Source organism: Schistocerca serialis, chromosome 4, assembly GCF_023864345.2.
Source record: "Schistocerca serialis cubense isolate TAMUIC-IGC-003099 chromosome 4, iqSchSeri2.2, whole genome shotgun sequence".
Taxonomy (NCBI): domain Eukaryota; kingdom Metazoa; phylum Arthropoda; class Insecta; order Orthoptera; family Acrididae; genus Schistocerca; species Schistocerca serialis.
The window spans coordinates 852,853,210-852,867,147 of NC_064641.1; the positions used below are offsets into that span (position 1 = coordinate 852,853,210).

Below are 13,938 nucleotides of genomic sequence, written 5' to 3' on the forward strand. Positions count from 1 at the left end.
ACGTTCGAATTAGAATAGAAACCCCAAAAGCACAAATTTGCTGTTGCAGGTATGAAATATAAGCTCCGTTACTCGCTCGTTACACTTGAAGGACAGCTGTTGAATGGGCCGAAACGAGCCGCCGCATAAAGGTGTAGTTGCCTGCTAACTTCGAAAGAAGGTAGATGCGGTCCCTAGCGCAACTTATAACATCGTTGAAAATCAGTGCGGACGTGAGAGCATTGGTACACCCTGTTAAACAAACGGAAAAATGGAGGCGGTACAATTGGAGAGCGATACGCCTTCACCAAAATGCATAAGCAATTCATTAATAGTTTATATATATATATATATATATATTTGAATGACAAAAAACTAATAATAAAAAAAAAATGTTGCATGCCGTGAGATTCGATCCGGCGACCGACCTTCCGATTACAAACCCGAGCGCTTACCGCTGCGCCACGACGCTGTATAAAACTATTAACCGTAGAGAGCATTTCACCGCAACGGTTTCTTTTAACTGTTGATTTTCTCGACAACGGCTGAGAAGTGCATCTTGGTGCTTTGCCACATTACACCTCTGGCCATGAGCTTTTATTATGCGCAGTATGAATCGAATCTGAATTTCACAATTGGCGGCCTCCCCTTGTGAGTGGCGATTCCGCTTCACGCGCCGGGGTAGCAGGTTGTCCTAGTCCTGCCTCTTACCGTAGCGCCGAGTGTCCTACTTGTTTCCGTTCAGTGTCGCGTGTGTCTTGTGCGCGTCTTTGCTCTTTTCTCGTCTACTGCCTGATGTTTGTGCAGCCCTTCCGGAGGCGGCGTTATCTCGCGTCGTGATGTCCAACATGTCACATCGGCATAATGAAGAAGGTATTGGGATTCATCTGACCATACAACGCTCTGCCACTGCGCCGACATTCAGTGCCGAGGGTCACGTGCCTATTTCATTCGTAGTTGGTGATGTGGTGTTGACAGCAGCACATGCATGGGGCGTCGGCTGCGGAGACCTATCATTAGGAGTGTTCGGTGTACTGTGTGTTCAGACACGCTTGTACTCTGCCCAGCAATAAAGTTTGATGTCAGTTCCGCCACAGTTCGCCGTTCGTCCTGTTTTACCAGTCTGCCCATTCTAGGATGTCCAGCATCTGTCATGAGGTGTGGCCGCCCTACCCTATGACATCTGGAAGTCGTTTCACCTTGTATTCGCTGCATGTGGAAGACATCACCACAGCACTCCTCCAACACCCGACAAGTTGCCCAGTTTCCGAAATGCTCGTGCCGAGCCTCCGGGCCATGACAACCTCCAATGGGTCGAACGCAGATAGACAGAGCGCCTTCCCCACTCTACACACGGACGGCACGCTCATTGTATCGATAACACGTCAGTGGTCAGAATGTTCTGGCTGATCACTGTATGTGTTATACAGGGTGAGCCACCTAACATCACCGCTGGATATATTTCGTAAACCACATCAAATACTGACGAATCTATTCCACAGACCGAACGTGAGGAGAGGGGCTAGTGTAACTGGTTAATACAAACCATAAAAAAAATGCACGTAAGTATGTTTTTTAACACAAACCTACGTTTTTTTTAATGGAACCCCGTTAGTTTTGTTAGCACATCTGAACATATAAACAAATACGTAATCAGTGCCGTTTGTTGCCTTGTAAAATGCTAATTACATCCGGAGATATTGTAGCCTAAAGTTGACGCTTGAGTACCACTCCTCCGCTGTTCGATCGTGTGTATCGGAGAGCACCGAATTACGTAGGGATCCAAAGGGAACGGTGATGGACCTTAGGTACAGAAGAGACTGGAACAGCACATTACATCCACATGCTAACACCTTTTTATTTGTCTTTTTCACTGACGCACATGTACATTACCATGAGGGGTGAGGTACACGTACACACGTGGTTTCCGTTTTCAATTACGGAGTGGAATAGAGTGTGTCCCGACATGTCAGGCCAATAGATGTTCAATGTGGTGGCCATCATTTGCTGCACACATTTGCAATCTCTGGCGTAATGAATGTCGTACACGCCGCAGTACATCTGGTGTAATGTCGCCGCAGGCTGCCACAATACATTGTTTCATATCCTCTGGGGTTGTAGGCACATCACGGTACACATTCTCCTTTAACGTACCCCACAGAATGAAGTCCAGAGGTGTAAGATCAGGAGAACGGGCTGGCCAATTTATGCGTCCTCCACGTCCTATGAAACGCCCGTCGAACATCCTGTCAAGGGTCAGCCTAGAGTTAATTGCGGAATGTGCAGGTGCACCATCATGCTGATACCACACACGTCGACGCGTTTCCAGTGGGACATTTTCGAGCAACGTTGGCGGATCATTCTGTAGAAACGCGATGTATGTTGCAGCTGTTTGGGCCCCTGCAATGAAGTGAGGACCAACGAGGTGGTCGCCAATGATTCCGCACCATACATTTACAGTCCACGGTTGCTGTCGCTCTACCTGTCTGAGCCGGCGAGGATTGTCCACGGACCAGTAATGCATGTTCGGTAGATTCACTGCCCCGTGGTTTGTGAAACCCGCTTCATCGGTAAACAGGTAGAACTGCAACGCATTCTCTGTTAATGCCCATTGACAGAATTGCACTCGATGATTGAAGTCATCACGATGTCATTGCTGATGTAGCGACACATGAAACGGGTGAAAGCGGTGACGATGCAGTATGCCCATGACACTACTTTGACTCAGTCCACCGGCTCTTGCAATGTCCCGTGTACTCATGTGTGGGTTCATGGCAACAGCAGCTAACACACCAACTGCACCCGCTTCTCCTGTGAAGGGCCTGTTACGTACCCGTTTGCGTGCTACGACCATACCTGTTGCATACAGTTGGCGGTACATGTTTTGCAATGTGCGGCACGTTGGATGCTCTCTGTCCGGGTACCGTTCTGCATACACCCTGCAGGCTTCAGCTGCATTTCGTCGACACTCGCCATAGATGAGTATCATTTCCGCCTTTTCAGAGTTCGAATACACCGTGGTCACAGTTCCTACAACACTACACTATCACAGACGTCTGGTAACACGGTGTACTACAGTTGGTCTGCGTGCGGAGACGAATGCAGAATAACAATAGCAGCAAGCGCTACATGCGGACACTGCGACAGCTAGACCAAACCACAACAGTGCACTACAGCCACACTCGTAAACACGGTCGTCATCGTAAACATGTCCCTGCAGATGCTGCTCGCCGACCGTGGCCCTGTTTGTTACAACATGCAACTGAACGTCGGAGGTTTCAAGCGTCAACTTTAGGTTACAATATCTCCAGATGTAATGAACATTTGACAATGCAACAAACGGCACTGATTACGTATTTGTTTATATGTTCAGATGTGCTAACAAAACTAACGTGGTTCCATTTAATTAAACGTAGGTTTGTGTTAAAAAACATACTTCCGTGCATTTTTGTATGGTTTGTATTAAACAATTACACTAGCCCCTCTCCTCACGTTCGGTCTGTGGAATCGGTTCGTCAGAATTTGATGTGGTTTACGAAATATATCCAGCGGAGCGGTAACGTTAGGTGACTCACCCTGTATATGTTACTAGCGGAGAAAAGCGACATTGCCCAGTTATATTTCTTTATAGCTACACACCTATGCCTGTACCACGCAGCATTTGGCACTTGCGCTTAATCTTTGTGACATGTCTCCTGAATTATATTTCGTACAACGATATAACTTCGCACTTACATTTCGTGGTACAAGAGTATGTGCACATTGTCTGTAAAAGTGTCGTGAACACAGTTAGTAGTAAAGAAGTAACAGATCATAGTATCTTGTGGTGCTTTTGCTTCACGAATAGCGGAACAGTAGTAAGCGATAAACAATTTTTCATTCATCATTTTCTAGGAGTTGTCAGTGTGAAAAAATTTCATAGAAGCTTGTAAGATATGTGTAAAGTTTGTTGCAAATCGCAAAGCGCTCTCCACGTGTCGCAGGCTACACTTCTTTTTCATCCCCCACCCATTTGATAAGCAGGTGGTTCTTACCCCTACAGCGTTTGTCGCCTGACAGTAAGTTGTATGTATACCAAGTTTGGTTCAAATCGAACCAGTGGTTTAGGATGACATGTGGAACATACACACACACACATGGACATTTCATATTAGGTGCATTGTGCTGCCCCCTGCTGCCAGGTACTCCATATCAGCGGCCTCACTAGTCACTAGACATCGTGAGAGAGCAGACTGGGGCGCTCCGCGGAACTCACGGACTTCGAACGAGGTCAGATAATAGGGTCACTTGTATCATACGTCTGTAAGCCAGGTTTCCGCACTCCTAAACATCCCTAGGTCCACTGTTTCCGATGTGATAGTGAGGTGGAAACGTGGAGGGACACGTACGGCAGAAAAGCGTACAGGCAGATCTCGTCTGTTGACTGACAGAGACCGCCGACAGTTGAAGAGGGTCGTAATGTGTAATTGGCAAACATCTATCCACACTATCACACAGGAATCCCAAACTGCATCAGGATCCACTGCAAGTACAATGACAGTTTGGCGGGAGGTGAGAAAACTTGGATTTCATGGTCGAGCGGCTGCTCATAAGCCACACATCACGCCGGTAAATTACAAACGACGCCTCGCTTGGTGTAAGGAGGGCAAACATTGGACGATTGAACAGTGGAAAAACGTTGTGTGGAGTGACCAATCACTGTACACATTGTCGCGATCTCATGGCAGGGTGTGGATATGGCGAATATCCGGTGAACGTCATCTACCAGTGTGTGTAGTGCCAACAGTAAAATTCGGAGGCGATGGTGTTATAGTGCGGTAGTGTTTTTCATAGAGGGGACTTGCACCCCTTGTTGTTTTGCGTGGAACTATCACAGCACAGGCCTACATTGATGTTTTAAGCACCTTCTTGCTTCCCACTGTTGAAGAGCAATTCGAGGATGGCGATTGCACCTTTTAACACGATCGAGCACCTGTTCATAATGCACGGCCTGTGGCGGAGTGGGTACATGACAATAACATCCCTGTAATGGACTGGCCTGCACACAGTCCTGACCTGAAACCTATGGAACACCTTTGGGATGTTTTGGAACGCCGATTTCGTGCCAGGCCTCACCGACCGATATCGATACCTCTCCTCAGTGCAGCACTCCGTGAAGAACGGGCTGCCATTCCCCAAGAAACCTTCCAGCAGCTGATCGAACGTATGCCTGCGAGAGTGAAAGCTGTCATCAAGGCTAAGGATGGGCAACACCATACTGAATTCTGGCATTACCGATGGAGGGCGCCACGAACTCGTAAGGCATTTTCAGCCAGGTGTCCGGATACTTTTGATGGTTCAAATGGCTCTGAGCAGTATTGGGCTTAACATCTGAGGTCATCAGTCCCCTAGAACTTAGAACTACTTAAACCTTACTAACCTAAGGACATCACACACCGGCCGGCGATACTTTTGATCACATAGTGTATATACATATTACTTTGTTCCTGTAAACGAAACTTTAAGATATTCTAGTGTGTTAAAAGCCAACAAATATTTTCTTAATCATACTTTAGCTACGAAATTCTTGTTTCAAAAATCGTGTGGAATTGCAATCTATGAACACGTCATAGCCTAGCTTTGATTGTCAAGTTGTTAATACGGACGATTAAAATGGCTGAGGCTGCTTCTGTTGTGTATTGAAACAAGCGCACCGAATACTGTTAAAAATGGTGAGAAACAGGTTATTCTTAATTCTTTTTTCAAAAGTTTACAGGCAAAATTAGGTTTTAAGTTTTCCGAGAAGTGGCGAAACCAAGGAGAAACCATGCCCAGAAAAAATAAGGCATTTATGTTATCGGTACGTGTGGCGTAGCCAATAGCTTTAGAAAATGGTAACCAGATGTTTTGTGTATCGCTGGTTCGAAACTTCTTTTGTTGTTTCATTTTTTATATTTTTTCATTCATTTCGCTACCCCCATCATTTAAATATTAAATTGTTTAAATATATTTTAATTGATACGTATCTAATCACCATTTTTAAAGGAAAGATGAATTTTTGTTTCTATTTCACGCAAAATTCCAGTTTCCATTTAAAAAATAAATCTTTAATCATTGATATTTTATAAAAGATTGTTAATAACGATTATTTAAATTATGAAGATATTAGGAATTAAATTTTTGGCATCAATATCCATTGTTCTATACCACAGATAACGCCTCACACAAGCCTGAAGGATAAGCATCGTGGAAACACGGAGAACAATAATTTTCGCGCCATTGAACACATTGTACACATTCTTACAGTTTTCAACATAACACTGCTGTCTTAACCCAACAGAATTGACCTGGAGCCAGATTAAAAGATTTGTCCCGAGAAATAACAAGATATTTAAGCTGCCAGACGCACTGGAACTAATGCACGAAGCTTTGTCACACGTCACTGCCGAGCGCTGACGATCTGCAGAACATCACGCCATGAAGGAAAAGAAAAAAATGTGGTTCTTGGGTGGTTTCGTGGATTCTGTTGTTGGTCGCCTCGTTATCAACGTAGGGGAGACAGATCCCGTAATGAAATGTGTGTCTCGGATTCGGATATGGTAGGAGTTCTGAGACAACCGTTCAACTAACTGTATTATCTTCAGTGGCTTCAGTATTAAACTGTACGGTGAAATCCCTGCAATACCGATGATAAAATCTTCTCAGGTTGACAGCCGAGTCAATGCGCTGTTCTCCTGCAACGTTTCAGCAAGTTTCTTACTTGCCGTCTCTCCTCACTCTCATCTGTTGCTTTCCCCTCTTTGGGGAAGTGTGTTGGGGAGTTTCTAGCCTTTTGGCTTTTACTCCGCGTGTTTGCTCGTGTATGTGATTATTTTCTGTGATTTTTGGATGTCTGCATAATGTGATGAATGTTCTGTATGTGTCTGGTACTTGCCTGAGGTTGGCGAGATGATTGACTTCACGGGGGAGGTAACAGGATTAGAAATTGGAGATAGGGACTTTCGCTTCGACTTAGTCGTCGAAGATGGTCATTGGGCGTTTGTGCTTGTTGCGGGACATGTCATACCGACCCAGGGAGCGGATGAGGTCATTTCCAGATCTGGGAGAGCTCTCATAGAAGGCCCTTGCCAGTTCTTGGAATCGCTCTTTCAGGAAGGGGATTTCAGCTGCGGCGTGCAGATCCTCAGACGGAAGAGCAGAGGTAGATGCAGTGTCCTCCTGAGGGCACGGTTTTGCAGCCTCTGGAGTTTGCCCAGACGCTGCTTCGCTACATATCCCCAGGCAGAGCAAGCATACTCCATTACCGGCCGTATAAGTGGCTGGTACACATTTACTTCTACAGAGCAGGGAAGGGAGTTGGTTCTGTTGAGCATTGGGTATAGGATGGACATTCTGACACAGACCTTCCTGTAGACCTCGTCTATGTGGGGCTTCCACGTAAGATAAGAGTCCAAGGTTACTTCAAGATACTTGGCGGTTCTGTGCCACGGGAGTTGGGTTCCTTTTAGGTGAAGACGAAAGTGGAGGTGGGGGGAGGGGGGGGGGGCGGCGTCGAGGAGGTCCGCGCCTTCCGAGCCTCCGGGTGACCGGCATAGCCTACGTCTCTTCAGAGTTGATGGTAATGAGCCAGTGACGGGCCCAGGTTTCAGTGACATCTAAAACCCTTTGTAGCGTATGGATGACCAGGTCCTTGTTCGCATTACGTGTGTAGAAGGCTGTGTCGTCTGCATACTGTGCGGTGTACACCAGGGGAGCGGTTACTCTGTCTGCAGTGTACGAACTGTACAAAAGGGACCCCAGAACCGATCCCTGCGGTACCCCAGCACGAATACTCCTTTTGTTGGAGGTGGCTGTTTCTACTTTAACAGAGAACCATCCAACCCTTGTGTGTATAACTTGTAGAGTAACTCTCTATGCCATACTGAGTCGAAGGCTATGTCTACGTCTAGTAGCACCATCCCACAGTAGCCTCTGCGATTGAAGCCCTCTGTAGCTGCTTCAACCACTAATGATCTGTTGTGGGGCAGAATGATTTTGCCGAAATCCGAATGGGAAATCCGGCAGAAGTTGGTCTTTGGAAACATGTTCCTGTATGGGTATTAGCAGGCGCTCATAGATCACAGTGTCGGGTTCACTTCTCGTCCGGATCTTTATAGCCGCTGAACTACTGGTTTCGCTGCATCCTCGGCGCCGGTCGGGCCAATCAGGCGTGAGCGGAATCGGCGTGGCGCGGTGTGGTGGGGGGCAACCGCGGGCGTCAGGTCCTGGCGTCTCGTCTCGGTGCGGCCTGTTTATTCCTTGCGCCGTCACCGAGCTGCCTCCATCGGTGCGCTCTCGTCTTGATACTGTTGTGTTCCACGCGGTGCAGAGTTGGAAGCCACTACCCCGATTAAACAGGTCATCACTGTGCCGTATCCCCACTGCATCTTTAATAATAGAGCCCCAGAGACCATTCGCTCTACACAGACTGTTGGTTTCTTCAAATTGAAACGTGTGTTCTTCACTGAGGCTGTGCTCCGCTACCGCGGGTTTTTCCTTTTGTCCGAGTCGAACGCTTCTCACATGTTCAGAGATACGTTGTGTGATGCAACGCTGCGTCTGTCCAGTATATTGTTTTGCACATTCACAGGAAATGCTGTAGATCCAAGTTGTCCTTTACTGAGCCCAGCATATTTCTAATTTTTGGTGGAGGACGGAAGATGGTTTTCAACTTGTTCTTCTCTAGTATCCTGGCGCCGGCCGAAGTGGCCGTGCGGTTAAAGACGCTGCAGTCTGGAACCGCAAGACCGCTACGGACGCAGGTTCGAATCATGCCTCGGGCATGGATGTTTGTGATGTCCTTAGGTTAGTTAGGTTTAACTAGTTCTAAGTTCTAGGGGACTAATGACCTCAGCAGTTGAGTCCCATAGTGCTCAGAGCCAGTATCCTGGCAATCTTGGCCGTGGACTGCCCTACGTACGGGCGGAACGCCAGACCTGCATGTAAGAAATAGACGATTCATATGTGGATTTAAGTTATAAGTTAAGAATTGAATTTGACATTATTAAAACTACACCTAACAAAAATAAGGAAAGCGTTGTTTTCTGCGTGTAAATATATATGCAAAAGTTAACAAATATTTTGTAACAGAATGTTTACCTGTCTTATTCACTAACCTGGGCAACGGCCTTGCCGCAGTGGATGCACCGGTTCCCGTGAGATCACCGAAGTTAAGCGCTGTCGGGCATGGCCAGCACTTGGATGGGTGACCATCCGGGCCGCCATGCGCTGTTGCCATTTTTCGCGGTGCACTCAGCCTCGTGATGCCAGTTGAGGAGCTACTCGACCGAATAGTAGCGGCTCCGGTCAAAGGAAACCATCATAACGACCGGGAGAGCGGTGTGCTGACCACACGCCCCTCCTAGCCGCATCCTCAACTGAGGATGACACGACGGTCGGAGAGACCCGCTGGACCACTTGTGGACTGAAGACGGAGTGCTTTTTTTATTCACTAACCTACAAAAAATCCTAAGACATTACCTGTACATAACGATCTATGTGCACGTATTTCGGATGTGGAAGTCGGTAATTGGATGACCTTCAAAAGTAGTTGAAACTAGGTAGTTGAAAGCGTAGCGACCCCCTTTTATTTCCTATACGAATGCCGCTGGACTAGCAAGCTGCTAGTTGAAGCGAGGGGGCTGGAGACAGCCTCGCAGAAGCGCCCGACGCGTCGGCGGTAATGTAAGAGCCCCGCAGCGCGCCGCGGAGCGCCTTAATGACTTTGCGATCGCGATATAGAAAGCGATGAAGCGATCGGAAATTAAAGAAGAGTGTCCATGTCTTACGAAATGCATATTATGTCCTTCTCAGAGCATAATTCTCAGATTTCGCGTCCTCTGAATTGTTTTTTTTTCTGATTTCTAGCGCCTGTTGTGCATGTGTTGCGGATGGCTCCCAGGTCTCATAGTAGACCCGAGTTAGCATTCGAGTGTGGATATGCCGAACGTTATATCCGGAACGATGTCGGGATTCGGATTCACAACACGTCACATTTGCGATAGGGCTCGAAGGTGGCCCAATCATGCGTCACGTACGAAGATGTGTTCTATGTTCGAAGTTGAATCCACCAGCGGGAAGAGTACGTAATGGGAGCCTTCTGCGACACACGTACAGACACAGACATAGATAAAACAGAGCAAACGTGCTGCAACTGTAGAATATGCGGTTGGAGGTGACTGGTTGCATTCGAGTACAGTACTGTACTACGCCGCCCGACCAGAAAAATAATGCATTTTCGCTAGGTGTTGGCAGCTGTACTACATTTACAAGCAATTCTGAAACACGGAACGAACGGGAACCTTGGGATACAATCTTTTATTTTTCGTCGAGGCAACATTCTGTTGTATATCTATTGAGATAATTGTGACACACGCGAGTTGACTGCTGTCTCTGGCCGCGCGGGAATGGGCGAGAGGTCTGGGGCGCTGCAGTCATGGGCTGTGCGGCTGGTCCTGGCGGAGGTTCGAGTCCTCCCTCGGGCTTGGGTGTGTGTGTTCGTCCTTAGGATAATTTAGGTTAAGTAGTGCGTAAGCTTAGGGACTCATGACCTTAGCAGTTATCCCGTAGGATTTCACACAATTTTTTTTTCTTGCTGTCTCAGATGCTTTCCTGGAAAAAAGGGAACCACCTGCCTCTAAACTTACTTGCATATGCGTTAAAGGATGACAGAGAGTGGATGGAGTGATAGGGTGAGATGGAGCTGTAACGAGGTAGGATTTAATGATAGACTGACGATGCATTCTGGAGAGAGAGGGGCATGTCGCTGTCGGTCATTTAACCGTTTTTTCCGTTGTTTTGTCGGGGTGCATCAGTTGCGTGACATAACCTGCGTTCGACTCGCATACAACTGCGTGTTCTGTGTATGACGTAGAGCACTGTCTACTTGCGATCGTTAACAGCAAACCTCTCGGTCATCAGAGAACTTCCATCCTGTTTCGACTTATTCCTTTAGACGAACGAAGATTTATAGGAGGCACTCCATCCGCCTGCCGCATATTGGGCATACAATCGAGTCTTCAGTTTCATAATTAAGTTAGCGACAGGTGTTTGTGAGGTACTACAATCCTCACGTATACATCTGCTTGACAGATGTCCTGTTTACGGAGTTAGTGGCGACATGACGTGTAATTTCACGTGTCAAATACCGCTGCTATGCGGTTGTGTCCTTCCTTGTAAGAGGCATTCTTCGTTACTAAAGATCAGATCAGGGCTGATGCGAGCATAGTATAATTTCTGAACTGTTAAAAAATGGCTCTGAGCACTATGGGACTTAACTTCTGAGGTCATCAGTCCCCTAGAACTTAGAACTACTTAAACCCAACTAACCTAAGGACATCACACACATCCATGCCCGAGGCAGGATTCGAACCTGCGACCGTAGCGGTCGCGCGGCTCCAGACTGTAGCGCCTAGAACCGCTCAGCCACTCCGGCCGGCACCGAGACATCCGTTACCCTTTCGATGGGAAGATGAGATTACAGGTAATCACCTCCGAATAGTTGTTGGATGCGCTCTACAACACCGCAAACTCTTTCAGTTTCCAAATGATGCGGTGTCTTCCACATTTTTGTCAATGAGAAACATTGCGTCTGTGTTTTATTTGTACCAGCCTATGCTGTGTCAGCTGTATAGTTTATGCCATGCGGCGTTCAGTTTTCTGTGAGAGCCAGAGCATCAAAACGTGTTAATGTCGGTTTCACAGCAGCTGACACGGGTCTCTAAGTCATGGTAGAAAGCCGGCCGAAGTGGCCGTGCGGTTAAAGGCGCTGCAGTCTGGAACCGCAAGACCGCTACGGTCGCAGGTTCGAATCCTGCCTCGGGCATGGATGTTTGTGATGTCCTTAGGTTAGTTAGGTTTAACTAGTTCTAAGTTCTAGGGGACTAATGACCTCAGCAGTTGAGTCCCATAGTGCTCAGAGCCATTCATGGTAGAAAAAACAAAATGTATGGCGGTGTACACTGATTGTGTGTGTTAAAACCGAAAAAAAAACAATGCATTAACCTTCTTATGAAGGAGAAATACAGGAACCCTCTCATGTGATTGATAGTCTTTTGGATATGGTCATTCTTTAGTACAGGTGATGAAACTTTATACCGGTCTGCGGAAGCGACTTTGATCACGAACCACCTGCTCCAATGGATAAATACCTGTATATTTAATAGGCTCGTCACATATGTTTGGGTGATAAACATGAATGCACCCTGAGAGACACAGATCCCCTTCAGACGGCCTGTATGTAGTTTGGAGATGTGTAACAAAATCTTCATCCTTCCTCCGTACTATGTACGATGTGTAGTCTTCCTAATTTTTCCAGTAAGAAACACCACCGTAACTGCTCGTACTATCTCCTACTACCAAATGTTGTAGGGGAATGCTTCGTTTGGCGCTGGTCTTACACACTGCACACGGTTGGTAGAGCTATGACACCATGTTCCCATTTCCATTGAGTGGTGTAAACGGGCTCCTGTCGCATTAACTGAGCTCGTCCTGTTTCCCCACAGGATGTAGAAGGTCTTAGATATAGCGCTCTCTGACTTCCGTAGAGATCAGATTTAAATTGAGACGATCACATGGACTAAGCTTCAGCGATGGCGGGGCAGAGACTTAGGAGCAGTTACAAGATGCACGGGACTGTCTAAAAACAGCGCTAGAGTTCTTGGTGTATGAAATCCTTAGCAGACAGGTTAGAAAAAAAAGAGGGTGACTCGTTTCGAGATACGAGAGGAGCACGAATATGATTCACCAGTGGCTGTAACCATTAAAAGACGTCTTTCAAGACAACTTGCATACGTGGTAGAATGGATAGACTTGATTCCAAATCGCAGACAGCGTTTCTGCCTGAAAGCGTAACATTATCGGCGAGTCGTGTGTGTGACTGTAGACTCGTGACCGCTTTTTATGCAGGGTGACAGTAACATAGGAGTTATGATTGTATTTTAATAGCGCAGTTCTAATGCGAAATGTATGTTGTGGGCTGTAGAATCACCATGTGGTTAGCTTCAAATGTCTTTTCTCAACAATGTTCCTCGAAAGGAACATCATATTCCCTCCATGGATTCCCAGTTGTCCTACCTGGTGAATGTAATCCGACTGCTGAAAAAAAAAACTGTTATTCGCCATGCAAAGTGACTCTCATGGTCAGTTTAATTAATTACCCTATCAAACTGACATCAATGAAGTGCCACCTGGCGGTTGGAAGAGATGACTACGACACCATGGAATGATTCTTGACAAGCGTTTCCTTTTTTAGTTTTGGCGATATCTTTTAATGATATTTCAATCCACACACCTACACAGGGCAAGACAGAGTCTCACGATTTGTTTCGTAAATGCTAGTATGATACAGCAACACACTGAAAAAAGGGGCCCTGTCATAGTATACAAAACTGCTATGTTCTCTATAATTATAGCTTCTTGCTGTCAAACGTACAGTGAACGTTTTTTTTTTTCAGCATGTGTGCCAATGGCGTGAAAGATTGTCTGAAGTGTTTTTAATACACACGTGCATGACAGTTTATTTACATACACTGAAAGTGACAGACGCTCTCAGGTCGTGTAATTTGTTCAACCAGAGGGAAGAAATTGCTTAATATAAATGTTTTTTTCTTTGGAAATTAAATTCTCGCTTTTTCTTTACTCTGATGACGGTTTGGAAATAATGAGGTCATTCTCCAGTGACTGGTAGTTCTCGCATCAAAATAGTCAAAATTTTTTTTCCTGGTTTTATGCAGGGTGGGCATGTCTCTGCCGATAATTTGTGATCTGTGGCAGTACACTTCGCTGAACATCACAAAATAATGAGATGCGACTGCAATCGAAAGTAAAAGCTATACCGATTTTGCTCATAAAACTAAAAGAGAATGGACTTTACCTATTTTCCTGGAAAGAGGACATTTATTACGGTCGCAAATGTCTTTTGCTTTTTTTAAATAGATGCTT

The 13,938-nt window shown here is 46.3% G+C and overlaps 1 protein-coding gene and 1 pseudogene across 1 annotated transcript in view; one reads left to right on the forward strand and one right to left on the reverse strand.

The window, feature by feature from the left end:
* Window positions 1–13,938, reverse strand: part of LOC126474810 (filaggrin-like) — a 139,825-nt gene that overhangs the window by 75,261 nt on the left and 50,626 nt on the right. The gene's annotated exons all lie outside the window — the stretch shown is intronic.
* Window positions 9,117–9,234, forward strand: LOC126475853 (5S ribosomal RNA; annotated as a pseudogene).